The sequence below is a fragment of the Mauremys reevesii genome, linkage group 5 (assembly GCF_016161935.1).
Source record: "Mauremys reevesii isolate NIE-2019 linkage group 5, ASM1616193v1, whole genome shotgun sequence".
NCBI lineage: Eukaryota > Metazoa > Chordata > Testudines > Geoemydidae > Mauremys > Mauremys reevesii.
In genome coordinates, this window is record NC_052627.1 from 53,364,073 (window position 1) to 53,373,341 (window position 9,269).

General features: G+C 41.0%; 1 protein-coding gene across 8 annotated transcripts in view; it reads right to left on the minus strand.

Moving 5' to 3' along the window:
• INPP4B (inositol polyphosphate-4-phosphatase type II B) overlaps positions 1-8,410 on the minus strand; it is a 554,905-nt gene extending 546,495 nt beyond the window's left edge. For 4 of the 8 annotated variants that reach the window (XM_039539753.1, XM_039539758.1, XM_039539752.1 and 1 more), the window contains exon 1: positions 7,722-8,410. The gene's annotated coding sequence lies outside the window, so the exon portion shown is untranslated. Of the gene's footprint in view, positions 1-7,430; positions 7,464-7,721 lie in introns of those variants that run through there. The other 4 variants (XM_039539756.1, XM_039539757.1, XM_039539755.1 and 1 more) reach the window with 3 other exon arrangements.
• Positions 8,411-9,269: the final 859 nt, after the last annotated feature.

Here is a 9,269-nt window from a genome sequence, read left to right on the forward strand (position 1 = left end):
CCAGTGCTGGCTTAGATATTTTAAATATTTATAATGAATGTACCTTCCTAGGCTAGTATAGAAAAAAAAAATTTGGAAATACAAAAAAAATTTGTGTAAATACAAATAACTATTAGCATTTCGGTTGCAAGGAGCCATTCCTATAAGATTCGGAGCTCCCTTAGCTCCAATCTCCCTTTAGGCATGATCCTCTTTTCATTCAAGCCATTGGCAAACTTCCATTGACTTCAGTAAGAGTAGAAATAGATCCAATGTGTGCTGCAAAGATCAGTATACAGCTGTGCCAGTTTGTTTGCCCAAGAAAACCAAAGGCTGCCACTCAAGCAAGAGTACTGAAATAAGCTGCAAACACTAAATAAATGGTGCAGAGTGGTGATTTGTTAGCTCTGTTTAAGTCCAAGCAACAACAAGCAGCATCTAGTCTCCTACGCTGGCATGGAGAATTAACAAAGATTTCTTTGCTGCAGATAATAGATTATAAACATTAAGGCTGAATTTTCAAAAAACTGCATCAATGGTTCATCTGCAAGAGTGTCTACTCACTTATTGTGCCTTCAAAAACCTATTACATATGCAAAAGTATTTATTTGCAAAAGAAATATCTGACCCCATAAAAACCTATTTTCTGCAAGTGCATCCTTCGCACCATCATGAGAATCTGGTTTTAAAAGCTATCAAGGATTACCAAAGTTTGAAGCTGTAAAATGTATTAGCGTACTAGCAGTAAAGTCAGGGAACCATGGCATTTTGATCACTAAACATTTTTACATGTATCTATTTTCTTCTGATAGTGGTGCATTTTTTTAAACACTGTGTTGAAAAATCCAATTGCTTTTTACGTTAAAGAGATTTTTTTCAGTTAACAGATTTAGCATTTCATGTGCTCTGAAACATGTCCATTTCCCCCGCCCCAACTGTCCAATGTTAAGTGCAAAGTACCACACATATGTATATATTTTGACAGCCAGTGAAGACTTAATCCCAATGTCTGAACAGTTTCTCTTAGAATCTATAAGAAGCAAAAATCTAAGTCAGAGAACTAAAATCCAATTTATTAAAAAAGTATTCACAGGGTTCGATCAAGCTGCGATTACATACAAGTTTACTTGCAAATATATATATAAATATAATGCTGCTCAGGGATTGGGCATAGAACTCCTACAGTTAAGGTCATCTGGTCCTTGCTTTTATGTTGTTAGACAGGACTAAGATCTCTAGGCCATCACCCATTTGATGCCACACACATTGACTTGTGGATTTCTAGTCAATTTGATTCCCTCACATTCTGTATTTATCTTGCTACTTAAAATTATTTGTTTTTAAAATGGTTGTTTCAACTTAAATCCAGATGTATTACTAATGAAAAATAATCATCACTTTCATAGCACCCATTTGTGTGCTTACATAATCATATCTTCCCCTCCTGCCCCGTAGCCTCAGTCTTCAAGGCTGTACATAATTTGCACAAATGTTTCTCATGCACAATTCTCTCCAAACCTTTCTTCATCCTAGTTGTCCTTCTCTTCCCTACCTATGGTGACCAAACCTGTACACAGCATTGTGCTTATTTCATCTTCCTCTCTGATGATTCATGTAATCAGACATTGCAAGCACTCTGGAAGCACTTTAAGCCATATTAATAAGAATGTATTACCATCTCATAAACAATGGACTTGATTTTCATTTACACTAAATCCCTTTTACACTGCTTTGGTAGCATAAAGGGGACTGCAGATACACCCACTTTAAGACCCTTTACACTTCCAGATGTGTATGTTGACAAGCCCCCTTTACACTCAAGTTATACCCCTTTAATACCCCCTATACAAGTACAAAGGTGCCTTAGCAGTACAGCTTATTCACCTTACATTATGGGAATAAGCTACACTGGTATCCACCACCTTTCTACCAGTATAACTGCATTCCCATTAGGGACTGTACAGGTTTAAGTACTTCAGCAGAACAATCACATCCCTAATCAAAACAGTTATATCAGTCCAAAGAGTTTGTGTATAAACTGGGCCTTACAGTATAAATTAAAACCAGGCCCAATACATCTACTAAACATATTAATCAGGTCTCATCTGTTTATTGGTTTTAATTGTATTGACTGATAAAAATTCAAGTCTACACAGTTTTAAAATAAATATAATTACATTTTCAAAAGCACCTAAGTGACTTCGAAACCTAAGAGATGTAATATCTTTTATTGGACCAACTTGGTAAAAAAGACATGCTTTTGAGCTTACCCAGAGCTCTTCGTGTTTCTCTAATATCCAGGCACCAACAGAGCTACAACTACACTGCTAACAATTAGAAACCTAAGAGACTATCAGAAGTGGTACTTTTGAGCATCACTGAAAATGAGGTGAAAGTCTCACTGAAAGTGAACAAGATTTGGGCACTTAGACTAAGTCACTTCTGAAAATCTTAGGCTCCTAAGTCAGTTAGTTGCTTCTGAAAACATTACCCATAGTTTCTAATGGATTTGTTACAGTTAAAATGACCTAAGACTTCTTAGTATTGTATACTGCCATCTAGTGTAGAATGTATTTATGTTCCAAGTATCTGACAGATTCAGAACATGAAAATTCTATCTTTTTTAAAGCAAAATGTTTTCATACTAATAGCAGTCAACATATTTGTATATTGTTTGAAAAACAGGGGAAAACAACACTATATTCACCTGAACAAAATCATTCCAATTTCATAAATTTAAGACCAGAGGGCACTGACAAACCTGAAAGTTGAAGACGACCTGAATTCCATGTGCACAGGTAAAAATCCAACCTGGATTTTTTTATTCTATTTATTAAATATTCAGTATACATGATTTATTATGAAGATTTTTAATAGATATACCAATTAGAATGTTACAAATTTAGCAGCTCTCCATATTAAAAATGATATAAAATAACCACTAACAATAGTTTTCAGTGGTTAAGAAGCACAGCCTTGACCTCCCTAATTTCTCTTTTTAGAGTTTATTTCAAATTTAAAGATTTAATTGTTTTATCCCAACTTGCTACCTCTACATGTGTACCATATTCCTTTGTTTTAGTGTTCAATCATGGGAGCTTATCATTTTTGAATGAGAAGCCTAATCCCTCTGAAGCTGAAATGCAAGCTGTTGTACATGTCTTAAAGAAAGTTTGCTCAATGATCAGCATGAATGACAATTTTCCCCACACAGGAAATGTTATCATTATCGCTGCCAATTTGCACAACTAGGCTGTGTCATGTGACAGTCCTACAGCAGCCTCACTAGTTGTTTGTCATGACAGTTAGTGGCAAAGAAGTTCCATAAATAGTACATCTGACATAATTTAAAAAAAATCAGTTTAACTTTACAAGGTAGTCAAGTTACTTTGATTATAGACAAGAAGGTATTCTTTCCACACAATCCCCACTGTTTATAATTTCTATTTGACAATCTAAGACATTCCCTTGAATGGATAACTAAAAAAGATCACTAACAGTATTGGATTGCAATTATCCTGAACATCAAGTGTCATTTAAATTTTTCAGAGTAACAGCTGTGTTAGTCTGTATCCGCAAAAAGAACAGGAGTACTTGTGGTACTTTAGAGACCAACAAATTTATTTCAGCATAAGCTTTCGTGGGCTACAGCTCACTTCTTCGGATGCATAGAATGGAACACACATATCTCCTGTCTGTGTATTCCATTCTATGCATCCGAAGAAGTGAGCTGTAGCCCACAAAAGCTTATGCTGAAATAAATTTGTTGGTCTCTAAAGTGCCACAAGTACTCCAGTTCTTTTTACTTAAATTTTTGAGGCCAGATGCTGTTCCCTTTTCCAACGGTGTGTACTGGTCTGATTCCATTAAAACCAGTGGAGAATTATTCCATATTTACACCATTATACTGGTAAAAATTTCACTCTATGGGCCTGATTCCCCAATGCCAGGTACTATGTGTAGCTATTTACACATGCGCTAAGTGAGATTAAAAACACTACCAAACCAGAGTGAAAGTGCCTTTATTCCCACATTGCACAACACTACAATTCTGATTTGTTACTGTTTTACTTCTGTGCAAACTGAGTGTAAATAACTATACATGGTGCAAGCCAAAATCAGGCCCTACATATTTATCCTCATCCACTGACAATGCAGATTGAGCTTTTCAAAGTCATTTTTATAAAGAAAACACAACCCTGACCTATAAGCTTAGAATATGCTTTAGGTACCACTATACTGCTAGAAATGTTGTTTATAACTACAAAAAAATTACATGAAAACCTAGCATAAACTGTATACAGTGAAAGTTTATTTATATGTAGCATAATCTGTATACAGTAAAATCTCATTTCCTACAAGAGTTTCTCCCTATTAATCAAAACAACAAGGAGTCCGGTGGCACCTTGAAGACTAACAGATTTATTTGGGCATAAGCTTTCGTGGGTAAAAAAAACCTCACTTCTTCAGATGCAACCCTATTAATCATAGTGTATTATACAACTACCTCTTACAATGACCAGAAAAACTGCAGTTACGCAACTGTTATTAACAAATTCTATTATACTTGTCAAATTAGCATCTTCACTGTACTTGACAGATTTACTGCAATGGCAGATACACACAGGAGCAATGGGATAAGAAGACTGGTGAAATTATGACACAGTACATACAAATATATAGGAACACTTTCTTTTTCAAGAGAAAAACCTGTTAAGTTAGTTCTGCTCCCCATTCAGACAAGATATAAGATCATTTTACTATTTTTATTTCTTCACCTTTAAATATCTACAGAATGCTTTCTAGAAAAATTCTCAGTGAGCACATCCACCTCTGTGAATGCATTACATAGGTCTAATAACATGGGAAATGCCTTAAAAGTATGATATTTAAAGGATAAAAATTATCTACCAAGGATATAAAATGATGTTTTTAAAAAGTGTTACTGCACAACAGCATATGATCATGCAATACTGATTCAGCCGGTCACAGAAATGAACCCAATAAATTATATTATGCATTCAATATTATAGTATGCCAGTTATACAACTATACCTAATGCTGTCTATGAGTTCTCATTAAAAAATCCTTTCCAGTGGTGAAAATAAGTGAAACTTAGAAATGTCTATGGGCAATAGTCACTAGAGGGTAACGGGGAAAAGGTTTAGTATGTCAGACTTTCTCATGAGGCCTATTTAAAATATTAGACTTGATTCTCTTTTCACTTTCCACCTGTGTAAATCAGGATTAACTCAATTTAACAATGAAGTTACACCAGGGTATGTGAGAGGGCCTTCTGGACCCTTCTCCTTACATGTCTAATTAAATTTGGCTTATAAAACAATTTTTGTAGAAACAGTTTTTATGAAAAATAAGACAAAGAAGTAATTCTACTTTTTTTAAAAATCTGTGCAACTAGTTGCATTGTATATGGGTATTTAACTTGTTGTTTGTGAATTCATACCAATTTCTAGCTACTGTACTTATAAAAGTTCAAGGGAAGTAACGGAAGCCCCCCCATCACTGGAATCATTTAAAACTGGAACTGGACAAACCATTTGAGAATATACTAGCAGGAGAGGGACAAGAGAAGACTAATACAAGTTCTCCCTCTCTAATTTATATGACAAAATAGTTTCTCTCATAACCTCTGCTCAACAGTCAGCTGAGAAGTGAAATTCATATAGGTTCCCAAGTGCACTGAGTGGAATTCAGAGTTCTCTGCTCTCTCAATATTGCCATATTAGATTTTGTGTCAAGACAAAAATAAATTAAAATCTCTTATCAATGTGAAGATATTTCTGAGCTGAATTCTGACCAGACTTAAACCGTGTACAACCTCCTCTAACACTGATAGGACTGCCTGGTTGACCAGGGCCAATTCCTGCTCACCTTAATCTTGTGACTAGTACCTTAATTTCAGTGGGACTATTTGCATGAATAAGGCAAGCAGGATTTGGTCCTGCATAGGTAACTCCAAATAATACCATAGGGAATTGTGTGCATAAAATCCCATACAAGTTCCTGAATTCGAGGATAGAGCTAAAAGTCTCAAGTAGAATCTATGTCATAAATTTAAGACAAATCAGTAGGAGACATTGATTGCCCTTCGAAACAAACACTACCAACAATTTAAGTTTTTATATGCTTCTGTATTTCAACCAATGCTTTTTAAAAAAAATTTTTTTTGGCTAGTAATTAGTCTATAAAATGGATTAGTGTTTGGATATTAAAGTGAATATTGCCAATATTTGTCATTTAGACTTATATACATATAACATCATTTTTTGAAACATAAAGACCTTTGAAACACAGATGTGGAGTGCATATGTAGTCAGTGAAGACTAGAAATATTACCCTAAATTTTAATATGATTTGTACCAACCTGATTAGCCAGCTTTCAGTATATGTAATTAAACAAGCATAAATATTTTCCAGACAAGAAAGATGGAAGGATAAATACATGTTAGATGAAATCATGATTTTATAAACTTTCATGAAAATGTTTTCAATTTCTTTAACTTTAAGTCACTATACTTAAATTAATATGTACTATAAATCAGCAAGCCGAGAACTTCATACATTACAGGGCCACATTCACATTACTTTATAATTTGTGCCTCAGTTTGTGGGAGGAGCAGTGGTACAAGGACTAAGTCTCATTATCTTCCCTTCCTGGTTGATACTATTTTAGGTCACGACTGTCTTCAACTTATTTATATATAGTGGCTTAGCTTTTTACGGCTACTACACTGGAGTATATGCTGGTTAACACCTAACCATTTGTAACATAGTTAGAGGATGCCAGCTCTGTTACCGGTCTAAAAAAATTAAACCACTAGGAGGAAGACTCTACTCTCAACATAACCAGTTAGGTATCAAACTTTAAATATTTTAAATCACTCATTAAAAAATGCCATGATTAGTGGACTTAAATAACTGCCACATTTTAAAGGAGCACGTTTTGCCATTGCTGAAGGGGTGATAAGAAAAATATGTAGCCTGAAATTAATTGATGAAATGCATCCGGTACCACATGGGAGATCAGATAGCTCAAAACCTGCATTAAAAGTGAGAGGAACCCCCAGCGGCTTTTGCTAATAAGTTATACGCAGCAGCCTGCAAACTAGGCTCATCGTCAGCAATGAATTGGTCTCCCTTTTCCGGGCAACCTCCTTGTTTGGTACCCGGCCGCAAGTCTCCTCAGCAGCGGGGGGCAGAAAGGGGAATCACCCACCGATCGCCACCCATCCACCCCCTGCCTCGAGTCCCAACGGGGAGGGAAAGAAAGGGTGACAATAAAGAAGGGGCGGCAGATCCCACAACATTACCCGCACCTCGTGAGGGGGCAAGAGCAGGCATGAGTGGGCAGAAGGGAGCAGCAACCTCCACCCACGGGGGGGGGGGGGGAGCGCAGCAGCTGCCCAGGGCCCCTGCTCGCTCTCTCTGACCCAAGTAGTTGCAAGCCCCGAACAAACTCCCCAGAGCCGCGCCTGCAGCAGCTCTGTCGCTCTGGGGCTTTGCCGGGCTGGCAGGTGACATGCCCAGCCCGGAAGACAGGCTTTGCAAAGCTCCTGGCTGGGGCATCTTCCGGGCTCTGCTTTTCGGTTAGCACCGGAACACTGAGAAACTTGATTGGAGCGGCGGACGGAGGCTTCACCTGAGATGCCCCCCTCCAGACCCTGGTCCCCTCCCCACGCAGCCAGAGACCCCGAGCCCCGGCCCGTCCGCACGGTCATTACCTGGCTCGGAGCAGGGCGGCTGCCGCGCGGAGACTCGAGCCGCGCTTCCCCCGGGGCGCCTGTCACTCAGCAGCTGAGTAACCTGCTATTTATAGTCCGGAGCCTCTGGCCGAGACTGCGAGAGGAAGCCAGGAGCTGCGGCGCTGCTGGGCAGCGAGACCCGGCCGGTCACCCACCCTCTGCCCGCAGCCGCAGCGACAAGTTGCAGCGTCCGCCTCCCTCCGGGCGCGTCTCCTCCCAATGTCAGCGCAGCCCGCCGGCGGCGGCCCCCAGCTCGGCAGCGGCCCCGGAGTCAGTACCCCTGGCGCCCGCCCGCCCGCCCGCTCGCGGGGAGAAGAGCAGCCGCGCGCTGCCGCCGCCGCCGCCTCCTTGCCTGTCACTGCGCAAAGCGGCCCCGCCAAGCCGCGCTCACAGCGAGGTGACCTGCCGCGGCTGGAGGAGGGGAGAGCGAGCCGGCCGTGTGGGAGGGGGAAGCTGCCGCTTGCCAATCCCCTCCTGCCGCCCAGAGGAGCCGGGCGCCCGCTGCAGCCTCCCCCGGGGCCACAGCCCGGCAGCGTGGGCAGAGCTCCCCTGCGTCTGCCCAGCCGCCCCCGGGTCACTCTGCCGAGGGGCTGGAGACCAGGGCTCCTCCCCCCACACCTCTAGGAAAGGGTCAAGCTCTGAGCTAGCCCCCAGCTCCCCCTCCCGCTGGAGAGGCCGGGGCACAGCCACCCACGTAGATGCCCCCTCGTGGCCCAGAGGAAGTGTTAGTCACGCCTCCGCACAGCTAGAAATGGGGCATTTTAGGAAAAACAACTCCATTAACTGCACTGGACTAGAAGAGTATTTGGGGTGGGGTGGCGGGTGTCCACACCTTGCTAATGGAGAAGGGATTTTACAGAGGGACAAGCCTGATGGTGTACCTGCCCCACATCTAGCAGAGCATGAACGCTTTGCCCCTCAGCATCTTGCAGGCCTGTCATAATATTATCCAATGTTTGGCAAAGATTAATATGCTATTATGCTGGAACTGATAACGGCTGTCACGTACACCCACACAGCATGTGTTAGGCTAAATGGAAAGACCAATTCAATGCCATTCATGTACTGGTAGCTGACAGCAATAGGAAGCCACCACCCAAGGCAATGGGTTGCATGGCAAGGCCTATCAGAAGCTAAGCTACATAGGCTGAGGGGTTTTCCTTTGACTAGTTGCAAAGGTAGGGGTGAGGTGATTGATTGGTTGCAGATGTGTGGGTGTTGGGGTGGGAAAGCCTTCAGTCAGACAGAGAAGCAGTTGAGAGTGTGGCCCTGAGAGGGAGATACAGATGCTGGTGGCACAGAACCCTCTGGAAAGGCAGGCTTGGAATTTGAGAGTAAGGAAACTGCCTCCTCTTTGTTTCCACTGTGTTTGGGGAAACAGGAACTTGTGTACATTCTTGGTGAATAAACACTATTACACCAAAGAAATACAATACCTGATTTGTAGCCTGCTGGTATGCTGAAAACACTGTTTGCCATGTAGACCAGTATTGTCTCCTTCTACTTCTCTGCTGGAGTGTCAATATC